Genomic DNA, 18,202 nt, shown 5'->3' on the forward strand with positions numbered 1-18,202 from the left:
AAGTTCAGTAAGCATCTCTGTTCTTTATGTCTACACCAGGTTAAGAGTTTCAAATAGAAGCCTGCAATCTTCATATATTTTAAACACATTAAAAGCTTCTCTGCAGTTCACATACAATTTATCTCTAGGAAGAACATAATTTTATTAACTATGAAGGAAAAAAATAAAGCCACAAGACTCCCTGACTCATAGGTCTTCAAAGCCATCCAGTCTGATTTTTGCATTCATTCAAGTGAACGTATAAACTTCTGTTACCTTCTACAATATGATGTGACCGTTGACATAATACACAGTAGGATAAAAGGGTTATTTTTTACATACTTAAACTTGCTTAAATATTGTTGTGGTTTCAGGCCCCACACAGCTAGGAAATTGGAAGATAAAAAGCCATATCACAACCACCTGCTCAAACCACCAGCACAGCCTTGCCCACCCTTTGCTAATATCACAGTATCACCAAGGTTGGAAGAGACCTCACAGATCATCAAGTCCAACCCTTTACCACAGAGCTCAAGGCTACACCATGGCACCAAGTGCCATGTCCAATCCTGCCTTGAACTGCCTCAGGGACGGCGACTCCACCACCTCCCCGGGCAGCCCATTCCAGTGTCCAATGACTCTCTCAGTGAAGAACTTTCTCCTCACCTCCAGCCTAAATTTCCCCTGGCACAGCTTGAGGTTGTGTCCTCTCATTCTGGTGCTGGCCACCTGAGAGAAGAGAGCAACCTCCTCCTGGCCACAACCACCCCTCAGGTAGTTGTAGACAGCAATAAGGTCACCCCTGAGCCTCCTCTTCTCCAGGCTAACCAATCCCAGCTCCCTCAGCCTCTCCTCATAGGGCTGTGCTCAAGGCCTCTCACCAGCCTCGTCGCCTTTCTCTGGACATGTTCATGCATCTCAATGTCCCTCCTAAACTGGGGGGCCCAGAATTGAACACAGTACTCAAGGTGAGGTCTAACCAGTGCAGAGTACAGGGGTAGAATGACCTCCCTGCTCCTGCTGACCACACCATTCCTGATGCAGGCCAGGATGCCACTGGCTCTCTTGGCCACCTGGGCACACTGCTGGCTCATGTTCAGGCGGGTATCAATCAGCACCCCCAGATCCCTCTCTGTCTGGCTGCTCTCCAGCCACTCTGACCCCAGCCTGTATCTCTGCATGGGGTTGTTGTGGCCAAAGTGCAGCACCCTGCACTTGGAGCTATTGAACCCCATCCCATTGGACTCTGCCCATCTGTCCAGGTGGTCAAGGTCCCGCTGCAGAGCCCTTCTGCCCTCCAACCCAGCCACATCTGCCCCCAGCTTGGTGTCATCTGCAAACTTGCTGATGACTGACTCCATGCCCTCATCCAGATCATCTATGAAGATGTTAAAGAGGATGGGGCCCAGCACTGATCCCTGAGGGACACCACTAGTGGCTGGCCGCCAGCTGGATGTGGCACCGTTCACCACCACTCTCTGGTATCAAATAGCCATTGGCTGGCTCAACTGGCTGTCTTGGCTGTGGCCCCTTCCATCTTCTTGTGAGAAAAAAACCAACCAACCAACAAAAACCCAAATCAAACAAAACCACCTTGCATCCCAAAATACCCAACTAACCAAACCAACTAACCAATCAGAGAACAACAACAAAAATCACAAACACAATGCCAAACACAAACCAAACCAAGCAAAAAACCGAAACCCCACAAAGCATAACCTTAGCCTAGCTGGACAATATTTGACCTCAATTCTCAGAAAGCCCTGCAAAGTGTCAGCAACATAAAAAATGTTGTGCTTGGAAAGAATTTGATTGTTTTAGGAACAGCTCTAAGAAGAGTTTGCATGACATGAAAAGATCCATGTGGACATTTGCTGAAGATTATGTGAAGCTGAAGGAATTTCTAGGAGACACAGGTCAAAAGGGATTCTTACAACAACTATTGATTCTTGTGATTACCATTTTAAAAGCAACAGAAAATCTTCAACTTGAAATTAGATTCTTTCTGTTCTTAAATTTCGTAGGACTTGATGGTCCTTCATTTACACAGGACAAGTTGAAATTTAAATAATTCCTTCCAAAAGTATCTTTTTTGCTGTGTTTTTGGTTCATTATCATTATTATTAAATTATTTTATTTTATTTTATGTGGAGAAGGGACCAAGTGCACCCTCAGTAAGATTGCAGACAATGTGAAACGGATCTGATTGAGGGTGTGGGAGTGTTGATCTGACTGAGGGTAAGGAGGCTTTACAGGGGGACCTGGGTAGTTTGAACTGATGGGTTGAGGTCAACTGTATGAGCTTCATCAAGGCCAAGTGCCAGGTCATGCACCTGTGCCACAATAACCCCACGCAACACTACAAGCTTGGGGAAGAATGGCAGGAGAGAGCTGTGTGGAAGAAGAGGACCTGGAGGTATTGATTGACAAGTGGATGAATATAAGCCAATAGTGTGCCCAGGTGGTTAAGAAGGCCAATGGCATTGTGGCCAGCAGTACCAGGGAGGGGTTTGTCCCTGTGTCCTCAGCATTGGTGAGGCCACATCTCAAGTACTGTGGCACCATAGTACAGGAAAGACATCGAGGCACTGGAATGGATAGAGAAGAGCTACTAAGCTGGTGAAGGGCCTGGAGAGCAAGCCCTGTGAGGAACTCCAGCTAAGGAACTCAGCTGTTCAGTCTGCAAAAAGGAGGCTGAGGGGAGACCCTATTGCTCTCTGCAACTACCTGAAAGGAGGTTGTAGAGAGGTAGAAACTGGTGTCTTCTCACAAGTAACTAATGATAGAATGGCAGAGAATAGCCTCAAGCTGCACCAGGACAGGTTTAGACTGGATATTAGGAAGTTTTTTTTCAGGGAAGGCATTGTCAGGCTGCCCAGGGAGCTGATTGAATCACCATCCCTAGATGTGTTTAAAAGCTGTATAGATCTGGTGCTTGGGGGCATGGTGTAGTGAGACTTGCTGGAGTGGGTGAAAAGGCTGGACTTGATGATCTGAGAGGCTCTTTCCAGCCTGGATGATTCTACAATTCTGTGATTTGATGGGCTTTTTCTAAGGACTTCTAGATGAACAAGTTTCTAACATTTCTGTGCATTGTTTGCTGTCAAGAAAACAAATTACAAGGGCATGCCATATATGCCAGACAAGTGAGGCTGTTATTACTCCTTCAACATGTATGTCCAGAAAAAAAATCAGTCTGACAGGATAGTATTTGTGAAAGATCCTAGCATGCTTCACTGGCTGAAAGCTATAATGAGCTTTTGCCTTGATTATTTTTTGGGGGAGTAACCTAAAATCACTGTTGTTCTGTTCCTTGGGTCTTTTTTTCATGACTTTATCTTTTCTACCATCAGATTGTTAATGAGCATGTAAATGAAATCTGAAGGTTGAGTAAAATGCAGGAAGGAGAAGACACACAAAAGCACATTTGGGAAAAGAACATTTGGAGTAACGAGCATGTGAAGAGTCTGAAATGCTGGCCTTAGGAGGATAACTTCAGAGTGTTAAAATCAAATGAAGTATAGCCCTCAGCTAACAGTTCTTCCTCAGAGACAAATATTTCTTAGGGGAAACATCCACCTTTAGAAAACAAATTGTTCTTTCATGGTTATTAAAAACAAAACAAAGCAACAACAAACCCAACAACAACAACAAAAAAGAGTTTGTAACTAGCTGTTGCAAACAGCAGCTTATTTAGCATCTCCATAAAGCTTAGAGAAAAAAAAAAAAAAAACTGCTTTAAAAAGAATACCAAGGTGATGATGTCTGGGTACACACAACCAAGAGACACCACTTAAAAGCTGCTGTACATACTCTAGCTCTTTGATACACGTTTGGTAGCCAGAATCACATGCCATTTTTTCCTTCCCAGGAACCTACCACATTCCCTGCACAGGGTACAAATGTGCTCACTTAATGAGCAGCTCTTCAATACATCTCATTATTTTTTCCTGTAGCACCTTTTCCCTCAGTGATCCTAGAAATCCCTGGATTTCATAAGCCCACTCTCAGGCTTCAGAAGATGGGGAGTTACAGCCTGTCCCACTTATCCAGAAAGAACGAGGAGATGTAAGCAAAGATCACAGATCTTTTAGAGTCATAGAACTGTTGAGGTTAGAACAGACCTTAGAGATCACTAAATCCAACTGCTCCAACCACTGCTGCTAAGCCAAAATCTTCAATCTTTCTATCCTGGCAGGGGGGGTTGGATTCAGTGATCTCTTTGGGTCCCTTCCAACCCCTGTGATCCTGTGTGACCTTCTTATAGAGACACAGAATTGTTTCCATTGGAAAAGACTTCAAAGATCATGTGAATCCAACCATCAACCTAACATCAGCATGGCCATTAAACTATGGCCCAAAGTTTAATGCCCACATGGTTTTGAATGCATTCAGGGATGGTGACTACACCACTTCCCTGGGCAGCCTGTTCCGATGTCTGGCCACTCTTGCAGGAAAGAAATTGTTCCTAATATCTAATGTGAACCTGCTTTGGCACAAGTTCAGGCCATTTCCTCTCATTCTATCACCTGATACTACAGAGCAGAGACTGACCCACATCTTTTTCCAATCTCCTTTCAGAGCATTGTAGAGAGCAGTTAGGTCTTTTCTTCTTCAGACTAAACAATCTGTTCCCTCAGCTGTTCCTCATAAGAGTTGTTGTCTAAACTCTTCATCAGCTTTGTTGACCTTCTTCTCAGGGAAAATGAGGAGGGAGCAGGTCAAGACTACCAAAGATAAGGAGAGATTTCTTCATACACTGAGTTGCCACTAGCTGAGTCCATGACCACTCTCCTGATGTACAGCAAGCATTCATGGACATACCCTTCTCCACCTCTCCTGAGAACACCAGATACTACTCCTTTCTCCATAAGGTTGCTCAAAGGTTGCCACTTCCAGCCACACTGATGTTTTCCATGAGATGCTGAACTGTAGATGGCACCTGCTAGGTCTTGGCATCTCATGTGAGATGCATACAGCCTGAAGCAGGATGATTCTGAAGCACACTCAATGGTATTGTGTATGTGGGACCAGGATCCTGAGCTGTATGCAGCATGGGTACTCGGAAGTATTGCCTGACTCTAAAAGGTTTGAGTTAAATGACTTGGTAGCAGAGCTCTACAGCAGAGACAAGGTGAGAATCTATTTCCTCAGGTATCTTTCAGCACTGTTTAACCATGATATTGTCCCACCTAGGGTAGTTTGCAAGGAATGCATCCAGGTGGGTTTTGAAAGTCTCCAGAGAAGGAGACTCCACAACCTCTCTGGGCAGCTTGTCCCAGGTGCTCTGTCACTCTCACTCTAAAGAAGTTTCTTCTAATGTTGAGGTCCCAGTTTGTAGCTGTTGCTCCTTGTCGTACTACTGTGGACCACCGAAAAGAGATGGGCCCCATCCACTTGACACCCACCCCTCAGATATTTAGTCTTTTCCAATCCAAAACATTCTATGAATCTAGGAAATTAGTCCCAATACTAAATGCACAATGATATCTGCAGTCAGTGCTCCTGCTTCCCCCAGAGAGAAGCACCTATGCTTCCTACCAGCACTTCCTACATGCTGCTGCCACAACCATGTGTCCCAGTCACTTTTGGCACCACACCAACACAGTGTCTCTTGTGACTGCTGGAGCAGTTTCTGCTACTCCATCAATCATCTTGTATCATACTATCATAGAATGGCACAAGTTGGAAGGGACCTCTGGAGATCATAAAATACAATCCCTCTGCCAAAGCAGGTTCATCAAAAGAAGGCTTCAAAGGAGCAGGTCCAGGAAGGTTTGCAGTGTTTCCAGAGGTGGAGGCTCCACCACTTATCTGTGCAGATAGTTCCAGTGTTCTGCCACGCTTAAAGAAGTTCCTCCTCATGTTTAGATGCAACTCCTTATGTTTAAATTTGTGCCTGTTATGTCTTGTCCTGTCACTGGGAAGCACTGAAAAAACGATTGCTCCCATTGTCCTGACTCACGTTCTTGAAGTATTTATAAGCATTTATAAGATCCTTCCTCAGTCTTCTGTTTCATAGCTCATAAAGCCCAAATTCTCTCAGTCATTCCTCATAAGAGAGGTGTTCGAATCATCTTTGTAGCCCTACCTTGTGGAGGAGCAGCCATGACCAAAAATAACATTTCTCTGGATAGCACTTGTCCTCAGTGCTGCAGTTGTCTTACCATCCACCCATCAGAGGCCATCACATCCACTGGAAATAGGAATCCAATTAATAATCAGGATTCACTACAAGGTCAGCCTTGTGGTGTTACTGATCCTGCTTAGAACAGTCTACAAAATAAGCTTGCTTCCAGAGCTAGATACTGTCTGCTCCTACAAGCCATGCCATTTACAAAATCAGCTCGGCATTTCAATAGCTACAACTGTCTACAACTACCTGAGGGGTGGTTGTGGCCAGGAGGAGGTTGCTTTCTTCTCTCAGGTGGCCAGCACCAGAATGAGAGGACACAGCCTCAAGGTACATCAGGGGAAATTTAGGCTTGATGTGAGGAGAAAGTTCTTCACTGAGAGAGCCATTGGACACTGGAATGGGCTGCCCGGGGAGGTGGTGGAGTCGCTGTCCCTGGAGCTGTTCAAGGCAAGGTTGGACGTGGCACTTGGTGCCATGGTCTAGCCTTGAGCTCTGTGGTAAAGGGTTGGACTTGATGATCTGTGAGGTCTCTTCCAACCTTGGTGATACTGTGATACTGGATGCTGTGATATCTTGTGAAAAACATGACAGCCCCAAAAAATTTGAGAGGAGATTTCAATTTTTCTTTAAACATTGGCTACTTAATTATTTAGTAAGCAGGCTAACACTGCTACTGCTGCTAATACTACTACTAATAACAACAATAATAAGTTTTCTTCAGTACTCTGTCTCTTTTCATTCCAAGGACTTTTCCATTATGGTAAGACTTTTTTTTTTCTACTTTATATTTCATTAGACTCAAAGTGCAACACAAAACATTTTGTGACACTACTGGAGTCACTGCAGATTAATTTGATTTACTGTTACATTTGCAACTTTATAAAGCAACTATTCTTACACCTCTTTAGTGTCACTGAAATGAATGAAGCCAAGTGGCAGGCTTTCTCTTTTTTTTTCCACTCACCAGAAATCTGAAATCCAGAGGAGGGGAAATTGCATTAATTAGTTCCTAGGCTATGGAAGGAAAATACACTTGGAAATTATCAGCATTAACACATTTGTACTTGGACATTGCCTTCTTTTATGTAAACAGGCTGTGGAGAAACTATGATGCACAATGTTTAAGTGCCTTCATTGATTTGGAGATCTGCTTTTGGACATATTTAAGTTGGTTTTAGACTTATGAGATTGTAAAATCCTCAAAGTAAGAAAGTAAAAGAAAAGGCAAAGGCAAGGAAAAAGGGAAAGGAAAAAGGGAAATGGAAAAAAAAGAAAAAAAAAAAAGGTAATCCTCCTCTTCCCTTTAATGTTTCCAGCCCTCCACAGATCTAATTAGCAGGGATTTACATCAGTGAATTAAGCCTCTATCTTTAAAAGTGTAACATAGATGCTTTCATTCACTCAGCTTAAACTCTACTAAAAACTCTACTAAATTGCAGCCCTAACTAGACTGTAGAGTCACAGAATCACTCAGGTTGAAAAACCTCAACAGTTGAGTTAGCTGTACTATACTAAGTCTAGCACTAAGCCTTTTAACCATACCCAGGGGTAGTGACTCCAGCACCTTTTTGGACAGCCTGTTCCAATGCCTGACCACTCTTTCAGTGAAAATATTTTTCCTAATGTCCAGTTTAAACTTTCCCTGGTGCAGCTCGAAGGCATTCCCTTTTCTTCCATCACTAGTAGGAGGGAGACCAACATCCACCTGCCCACAGCCTCCCTTCAGGTAGTTATTGAGATCAACGAGGTCTCTCCTCAGCATCTTGTTCTCCAGGCTAAAAGAGTATTCCTCAACAAAATTCTCTTTTTCATCATTTAAGGCACACAAAACCGCATTTTCAGCAGGATGCTGTGACAGAGCTGAAAGAATGAGAAAGAATCTGTCTTAATCCTTCCTAATCTTCCTGAGCATCAGGATCTGTGGGCAGCTTCGTTATTAGAAACATCATTTCTCAAACTTTCTCTATTACTAAGTAATTATTCGCCTAATCCATTTTACTTGAGCGAGCTCATAAATGATTTGTTTGGGGAGATTTATTTTGGTAGCTATTTTAGGGAAATTCATGGGCTTAGATCTGAAAATGCTCATTTCTTGTTTGCTTTGCAAGCCTGGTACCCTCAATTTAATAGAATGCTTAAGCTAGAGGAAAACAATTCCTCAAGATGCAGTGGAAGACTGTATCATATCTCATTTAAACTGATGTAAATAAGGGAGAAGGAAATTATGTTACTTTCAATATAAAATCCAGACTTGTGGTACACTGCTTGGTAATACCTCAGCTTTGCAGTTGAAACTATATGTGTCGAGTGCTCTGCAGTGGCAAAAATTGCTTTTAAAATATAATCATAGAAGCATAGATTACAGAATCACAGAATTTCTTAGATTGGAAAAGACCTTCAAGATCATTGAGTCCAATCATTAGTTTCACACTGACAAGTCCTTCACTAAATCAAATCCCTCAGCACAACATCTAATCACCAGGAATCACTGTGGTTGGAAAGGGCCACCAGGATCATCCAGTCCAACCTTCATCCCAGCATCCTTAATCACTAGACCATAGCCTCCAGTGCCACATCCACCCTTCTTTTAAACACCTCCAGGGATGGTGACTCCACCACCTCCCTGGGGGATCCTACAGGTCAGCCAATTCCAATCCCTTCCCTCACCTTCCCTCCCCTCTCATGGGATTCAGACCCCAAAAGACACTCTTTGGATCTATGACAAATTGCTAAAGACCACTCACTCCTAAAAAAAAAAAAAAAACACAACAATTTTCTCCAACCATCTTTTCAGTTTGGATTAGTAAAATAAAGGGAAAGGGAAAGGGAAAGGGAAAGGGAAAGGGAAAGGGAAAGGGAAAGGGAAAGGGAAAGGGAAAGGGAAAGGGAAAGGGAAAGGGAAAGGGAAAGAAGGAAGGAAGGAAGGAAGGAAGGAAGGAAGGAAGGAAGGAAGGAAGGAAGGAAGGAAGGAAGGAAGGAAGGAAGGAAGGAAGGAAGGAAGGAAGGAAGGAAGGAAGGAAGGAAGGAAGACAGACTAACTGAAGAAAATCTTATTATATGCTATTAAACTCAATAAAGCTTTTCCACCAGAGAACATCATCTTATTTCTGATAATCCCTGTGCTGCTGTAAATTAGGAGTTAATGTTATAAAGACTACAGAGTTCCAGAGAATGAAATTGCAGCAAGCAGAATCCAGACCTTTGAGTTATACTGTGTGTCTGAAGAATTGTTATACAAAAGTCTTTAAGGCTAGCAACTGCTGTTGTCTTGTAAGTCACACAGAAACATTAGCACTTCAATATCGACAGCTTGGCAGCTCTGCTCCAAACAGTCTGAAACAAGAACCTAAAGACCACAGAATCATTGGTGCTGGACAAGACCTCCAAGATCATCAAGTCCAGCCTATAACCTAACACTATGACATCAGCTAAACCATGCCACCAAGTGCCACATCCAAGCTTTTCTTAAAGACCTGCAGGGATGGTGACTCCACCACGTCCTTAGGCAGTCCATTCCAGTGCCTAATCACCTTTTTCTTAAGGAAGTGCTTCCTAATATCCAATCTAAAGCTCCTCTTGGCACTTGCCCTCTTGTCCTTTTACTGACCTCCATCTGATTACAACTTTTAGATAGTTGTAGAGAGTGATAAGGTCCCTTCTAAGTCTTCTCTTCTCCAGGCTGAAAATGAAAACCATTAAATTTGGGATTCATTCCACCTAAACCCAATGTTCCACCACTGGATTCCCTTCAAGAAACCCAAAGCAAAACACAGATAATGGCATGGATCATCAACCTAACTGCCATCAGTGACTCTCTTGCTTCCAGGCACCCCAAACTCCTTAAGGATTATTTCACAGAATTCCAAGTTGGAAGGTATTACAAAGATCATCTAGTCCAACCTTTCTAGGTGATAGCAAAGTTTAAATGAGATGGCCCAGCACCCTGTCAAGCTGAGTCTTAAGTGTCTAATGTAGGGAAATGCACTGACACCCTCTCAGCTGCAAACTGATCTTTCATCTCTTGCAATTCCTGGGTTCAATGTAATTTGCAAGGATGTCATCTCCTTCTCAGATCTTGCCTAGATGGTGAGCAGCTGGACTTAATGGTCTCCTCTCAACCTCAAAAGTTCTATGATTCTACTTGTCCTATAGATAGAGAGTATTTTTAATGGATATGAGAGAAGGAGGTTTAAACACCTTGGCAATGAGGTGTCACATTACTGAATCATTTCTCAGGCTACACAGGTGTATTCTTAAAAGACAGTGTGTCCCCGAAATTCAGCTAATCTTAGGCAGAAGGCAGGCAGCAAGCTGAAGAACTTGGCAAGCTACAATGTATGTGAATGTGAAAGTTCTCTGCTGTGACACTGGAATGGGTTGCTTAGAAAAGTTCTGGATGTCTCATTCCTGGAAGTGTTGAAGATTTGGCTGGATGAGAATTTGAGGAAGCTGGTCCAGTGGGAGGTGTCCCTGCCCATGGCAGAGGAGTTGGGTGTAGATGATCTCAAAGATCCTTTCCAACCCAAGCTATTCTATGATTCTATGAATCACTCTTTTATGAATATTAGGTAATTATGTTGAGGGGAAGAAAAAAAGAAGGCAGATGCATAAACTGGAAGTTTAAGGCAGATTTCAAGTAAAACTTTGATTATGGGTGTGCTGATACTATTCAGAGTTTGTAGGATGTGCATTGTAGGTGAATATTTATCTTGTCAAAGAATATATGCCATAATAAAGGCTGTATTAGTCTGTGTTTGCACAGATAGAATCCACGAGGCTTCATCCTCTGTGAGCTATGCAGCAGAGAAAGTTATTCTGAAACATTTTACAGGAAATGTGTGCTCCACCTTACCAGAAAGAGTATCTGAATAAAACCCCATCTGGTGTAGAGCAATGTCATTCTCTGAAAAGTTGGTGGGATTTGTTTGCACTTAAGCTGTGAACTGAAATTGGCCTGAGGTACAGAATTTTGATGATTATGTTTCATATCTTTATCATATCTGCCCTGATCCCAAGATAAATAGACTATTTCCTGGCAATACAGTATTGCTAGATATCAATTTACTGTAAAATTCTCTGTAAGCAATTTCAATTCTCATGTAGACTCTACTGTGCTGCATTTCCAAAGTGCTCAACAGCAAGGAAATGAAAGTAGAGGATGAAAAACCAAAGGGTTTTACACTTGAAAACAAGGGAAACTTTGAAGCTTCAAATAGGTCCTGTTGAAACAATTATAAAACAACCTATCAAAGAACTTAGTATAACCTCATAAAAGAGAAAAGACTTGGGGTCCAGTTCATTCTTGGATTAAGCATCTTGATGATAGCATAACTCCATATCCCATACTTCCCTAACCAAACAAAGAAGAGCATCCCACACTCAAACCAAAAGGATCACCCACCCAAACACTCAAAAGAAATCCCCATCAACAAAACAAACAAACCAACAAAAAACCCACAAACCAAATAAAAAAAAACAAACCAACAAATAAACAAAGCAAACAATCAAACAAAAACAACAAAAACAACAACCAAACAAAACCAAAGCAAAACAAAACAAGCAAACAAACGAACGGAAAAAAACACCCAAAACAAAACCAAACCCATAGCAACAAATCTCTGTTGTGGTAAAGGAAACAAAACTATGTGTCATGAGAAATCCTAAACTCAATAAGCCATGTGACTGACTTCAGTGTGGTGGGGAATTCACCTCAGACATCTCACCATCATGAAATGACAAACAGAATCATAGCATGTTAGGGGTTTGAAGTGACCTCTGAAGATCATCGAGTCCAAGTGCTCTGCCAAAGCAGGATCACTTAGGGCAGGACACACAGGAACATGTCCAAGTGGGTTTTGAAAGTCTTCAGAGAAGGAGACTCCACAACCTCTCTGGGCAGCTTGTTCCAGGGCTCCAGCATGCTCAAAACAAAGAAGTCTCTTCTCGTGTTGGGGTGAAGCTTGTTCCAGCTTAGAATCATAGAATCAACCAGGTTGGAAGAGACCTCCAAGATCACCCAGTCCAACCTAGCACCCAGCCCTAGCCAGTCAACTAGGCCATGGCACTAAGTGCCTCAGACAGGCTTTGCTTGAACACCTCCAGGGACAGTGCCTCCATCATCTCCCTGGGCAGCCCATTCCAATGCCAATCACTCTCTCTGCCAACAACTTCCTCCTAACATCCAGCCTATACTTCCCCTGGCACAACTTGAGACTGTGTCCCCTTGTTCTGTTGCTGGTTGCCTGGGAGAAGAGGCCAACCCCCACCTGGCTACAGCCTCCCTTCAGGTAGTTGTAGACAGCAATGAGGTCACCCCTGAGCCTCCTCTTCTCCAGGCTAAACACCCCCAGCTCCCTCAGCCTCTCCTCATAGGGTTTGTGTTCCAGGCCCCTCACCAGCTTTGTTGCCCTTCTCTGGACAAGTTCCAGCACCTCAACATCTCTCTTGAATTGAGGAGCCCAGAACTGGACACGGTACTCAAGGTGTGTTGTTCCCTGTCCTTTTACAGGACACCATTGAAAAGAGACTGGCACCTGCATTTGGACATGCAACCCTCAGATATTTATAGACTTTAATAAGATCCCCTCTCAGCCTCACTTTCTCAAGATTGGGGCTGTTTAGTTTCCTCAGGCTTTCTTCACAGGAGAGATGTCCAAGTCCCTTAATCACCCTGGTAGGCTCCATTTGACTCAGTAGATTGCTGGAATAGTTCAAATTCAGATCCCTACTCAAATTCAAGGAGCATTTAGGACTAAAGGTGATTCTACATCTGAACAACTAAGTCACCTCATTTGGACAGAGCTGTTGTATGTTACTACTACAAGAGAAATAGCTTACACAGGGAGACTGGAAGCACTCTTGATAGCTCACATCATCACACAGTTCTAACAGCTGATGTAATTCTCCCAGTACAACTCTGGCTGTTGCAGGCAATTATTGATGGACATGGTGAAGATATTCCCCAGTCAGGTAGAATGCTTTTCTACTTCTTTTAAAATGGAACTGCAGCTCACAACAGATGGGCTTTCCATCAGTAGTACCTGCCCTGAGTCCCTAACATTATGTATTAAAAATTGCCTAAGAAAATGATCTGCAGTGACACTTCTGAAGGGAGATATTATTCATCAAATGCTGTCCTGCAGTAGGAATGCCTTGGTATCCAAGTGGTGCACGAATACAAGCTGCCATCACTCTTAAATTCCTGGCTAACAAGATGATTTTCACTCATTTCTACTTTAATTTCTCATAGAATATGAGCAGATTTCCAGCCACAAGGACTGGGGGAAATTCAAGGCTTTGTTCAAGTCTCCTGCTACAGTGCAGTGTTGGAAACTGCACTCCAGTTCAAGAAGGACTTGGATTTGCTGGAGAGGGTACAGAAAAGTGTTACAAAGATAATTATGGGAGTGGAACATTTTCCTTATGAGAAAAACTCTAAGAGTTGTGTCTCTCTAACTTGGAAAAGAGAAGCCTGAGAAGGAACCTCATCAATGCTTATGAAAAGTTAAAGGGTGGGTGTCAGGACATTAGTCTTTTTTTGGAGATGCCCAGTGCCAGGACAAGGGGTAATGGGCATAAACCTGAACATAAGAAGTTCTAAACTCTGGGCAATGGAGCACTGGAACAGGCTGCTCAGAGAAGTGGTGGAATCCTCCTTCTCTGGGAACCATAACAACATAGAATGGTAGGGGTGGCAGGGGACCTCTGGAGGTCATTGAGTCCTACCTCTCTACCAAAGCAGGATCACCTAGAGCAGGTCACACAGGAACATGCCTTGGTGGGTTTTGAATGTCTCCAGTGACGGAAACTCCACCACCTCTCTGGGCAGCCTGATTAGTGGTCTAGTACCCTCAGCATAAATAAATTCTTCCTCATGTTTAAATGGAACTTTTGATGGTCATGTTTGCACCAGTTACCCATTTCCCTATCACTGGGCACCCTTGAAAAAAGACTGGTTTCAACCTCCTGATAAGCACCCTTTAAATATTGATAAGCATTGATGAGATTCCCCCTCAGTCTGCTCTTTTCCAGACTAAAAAGACCCAATACTAAACAAATGTGATTCTGCTTATCAAAATACAATCCTTATCTACAGCACAGATTCAGTGTATCCTCTTGTCAAACTCTGTGATCAATCCTAAAGCTCCACACCTTTCTTGTAAAATTGAGACACCTTCCCATCTGATAGGGAAGAGAAGAAAATGAGAGATGCTCATTTCTATGCTAATGAGGGGCTTACGAAGATAAATATCAAAGAATGTAGAGATGCTGAGACCGAACATGGCTGGCACAAAAATGACTACTGTTGTGTCACTACAGTCTCACATATGATATGGTTGAATTTAACCAGCAAGATTGAAATCCAGCACTGAGGTAGGCAAGAAATGTATGAGCATGGTGCTGTGAGACATGGTTCAATGGCTGTGGTGGTGTTTAAGTTGATGGTAGGACTCAATGATCTTAGAGGTCTTTTCCAATCAGAACAATTCTGTGAGTCTATGTTAGTTACCAAAAAAAAAGAAAAAAGAAAGGAAAAAAAGAAAGAAAACAATAAAGAGAGAGAAAGAGAGAGAAAGAGAGAGAAAGAGAGAGAAAGAGAGAGAAAGAGAGAGAAAGAGAGAGAAAGAGAGAGAAAGAGAGAGAAAGAGAGAGAAAGAGAGAGAAAGAGAGAGAAAGAGAGAGAAAGAGAGAGAAAGAGAGAGAAAGAGAGAGAGAGAGAAAGAGAGAGAAAGAGAGAGAAAGAGAGAGAAAGAGAGAGAAAGAGAGAGAAAGAGAGAGAAAGAGAGAGAAAGAGAGAGAAAGAGAGAGAAAGAGAGAGAAAGAGAGAGAAAGAGAGAGAAAGAGAGAGAAAGAGAGAGAAAGAGAAAGAGAGAGAAAGAGAAAGAGAGAGAAAGAGAAAGAGAGAGAAAGAGAAAGAGAGAGAAAGAGAGAGAAAGAGAGAAAGAGAAAGAGAAAGAGAAAGAGAAAGAGAAAGAGAAAGAGAAAGAGAGAGAAAGAGAGAGAAAGAGAGAGAAAGAGAGGGAAAGAGAGAGAAAGAAAGGAAAAAATAATAAAGAAAGGAAAAAAGATCAAGAGAGAGAGAAGTGGAGCAGTGGGGAGCAAGGAGGAGAAAGAGAGGAGCAGAATGTAATATTATGCATGGAGGAAAGCAACAAGGGTACAATCTATTATGAGAAATTACTTATGAATAAATTGCAAAGCTGTGAGAACTAAGACAACAAGAAAGGAATAATAATTATACAGAAAACCCAGACCATCTGAGAGAATAAATTCCCTCTTAAATGAAGGTGTGAGGCTTGTGTTGATCAAGGACAGTAAGTACACCAATTGGTGGTTTAAAAAGTCCTGCAGAGAAGCTCACAAATCTATTTGTTGCACACAAAGGAAATAAATCACTGAAACAAAACAGGAGGGGGAAAAATCATTCCACAACTTGGAAGATGCAAAAGGGCTACTATCATTTTTGGTAAGGCAGAAATAGCAAAATAGGAAAAAAGAAAAAGAGCAAGTGGTTATAGAATTAGTGTGTTATTCAAAGGGAACTGATACACTAAGAATCTCTTAGGAAATACATTTTTAAAGGAAAAGAGCTGTTCCAATACAACCACAGAATCATAGAGTGATAGAATTGTTTTGGTTGGAGAAGACCTCTAAGATCGCTGAGTGCAGATGACAACCTAACACCACCATGACCATTAAACCGTGTCCCAGAATACTTTGTCCATACATTTCTTGGCTGATTCACTGAAAATAAGTGAGAAATATTTTTGGTAAGTAGTTACCATTTTGATAGAGGAGTGACAAAATCTGAGTAATGGCATACAAGTTTAATAACATTCACTTAAGTTACTGATTTTGGTTTTTTTTCCTCTCCATATTTATTTACAGTACTCTATCATCAAAAAGCAGACTTGGAATCACGGAAAGTGATTACACTGTCAAATAAAACTTGAAGCCTTATATCATCAAATCACAGAATCATTAAGGCTGGCAACATCCTTTAAGATTAAGTCCAGCTGTACCCCAGATACCATGACAACTAAACTATACCCTGAAGCACCACATGTACACACTTACTGAATACTTCCAGAGATGGTGACTCCATCACCTCCCTGGGCAGCCTGTTCCAATGCATGACCACTCTTGCAGAAAAGAAATTTTTCCTAATATGCAATCTAAACATCCCCTGGCACAGCTTAAGCCCATTTCCTCTTGTCTTATCACTAACTACATGGGAAAAGGGACTAGACCTGGCTTCATTCCAACCTCCTTTTAGGGAATCATACAGAGAAATAAGATCTCTCCCATTTGCCTTATCTTCTCCAGACCAAATGTGCTAGTTCGAAGCTAGCTAGAATGTTTTGGTGAGAAGGATTGGATCACAGGCTGTGAAAGAGAAACAGTGACGATGTCTACTTCACTCATAGGCTTGCTAAGACGTAGAAGAACAAGAGTATAAACATAGATAAGGTATTCACACTTTGGGGACTGCCTGAGCTCTGGGCATTTTATCTCTAACCTCACCCTCCATCTCTCCGATTAATCCACTTTGCTTCCTAACTCCCCTGGCTGAGCCTCCGTTCTTCCTTCAGACACAAGGCAATGTCTGGGGTAAGGCAGAGGGGTGGGAGAAGATGGAAGGGCAGTTGGGAGCCCCTTGCTGGGAGGGGAGTTGTGTTTCTGTATTACCTTGTATATTTCTGCATATAACTGTATATACTGCAAATATCTGCTTGTATATTGTGCTAGCTGCAAATGTAAGCCTCATTCAATTTCCAGAGCTGGCTGAGTCTAGTCTGGGTGATTTCCAAAGTGTGTGAGGGGGTGGAAAACCCTGAAACCACCCCACCAAACAACCCCAGTTCCCTCAGCTGAGAAGCCTGCATGAGGCACTTAGTGCCATGGTCTAGTTGACTGAATAGGGCTGGGTGCTAGGTTGGAGTGGATGATCTTGGAGGTCTCTTCCAACCTGCTTGATTCTATGTTTCTATGCCCCCCAAACCCCTCATCACCCTCACTGTTCTTCTCCAAATATACCCCAGGACTTTAATGTCATTCATATTGTGGTGTCTAGAACTGAACCCTACACTCAAGCGGTGGCCTCACCAGTGCCAAGTACAGCAGCACAATCACTACCCTACCTCTGGACACACTGGTTTTGAACCAGGCCAGGATGCTGCTGACCTGTGCACACTGCTGACACATGTTCAGCCAGCCATTCACCAGCATCCTCAGGTCCTTTTCTGCTGTGCTGCTTTCCAGCCACTCTGCCTCAAGTCTGAAGCATTCATGGAGTTGTTATGACACAAGTGCACTCAGTTTTGTTAAACTTTATCCCATGATATAACATTAAATACCTGAATAATCCTACTAGCTGATCAGCTATCCAAGACAAGAATCCACACAAGGTCAGTGTTTCTTACAGTATAATATTTAAAGGTGTGTGTGCAAAGTTCCATCATGAAAGCATCACCATAATCAATAATAGTAATAATAACAACAACTATTATTACTATTAGAATTAATATTAAATAATAAGTAGTGAATAATATACTTTAAATGGTTTACTATTAATTACTATGACTATTGTATTCATTTCCATCAAATCTTAGGCATGTTCCTGTTTATATGGAAAGAGTGATGAATACATACTGAGATCAACAGCCTGAGAGCTTCCTATGGTTGCATAGAGCCAGGCTGTCCAAATTGATAGCACAGTTTACAAAACTCCCTCATTGCTGACTCTAGTGGGTTAGGAAATGGTCTCACTCTCAGAAGATTATTCAAGATGCCTTCAAAGGGTTGAGCTTTTATGGCATCACAGGCTTCTGCCTGGGAGAAGGCAAGGACCATGATCTTTAAACAACTTAATTTTCCAAATCTCAGTGGCTAGTGGGATTTGTGGTAGCTTTTGATGAAACATGAGTAGTCCTAAGAACATCACAGTGTTCTTAAATAATACTAATTTCCTCTTCCCAGCCTGACTCCCAGTATAGCCCTGTATTACACCTTGTGTGTGACTTCCCTGAGGCAGATTTTGCATCTTTCATCTACAATATGTGCTCAGAGGAAAATACTCCCATAGCT

This window comes from Pogoniulus pusillus, chromosome 5, assembly GCF_015220805.1.
Source record: "Pogoniulus pusillus isolate bPogPus1 chromosome 5, bPogPus1.pri, whole genome shotgun sequence".
NCBI lineage: Eukaryota > Metazoa > Chordata > Aves > Piciformes > Lybiidae > Pogoniulus > Pogoniulus pusillus.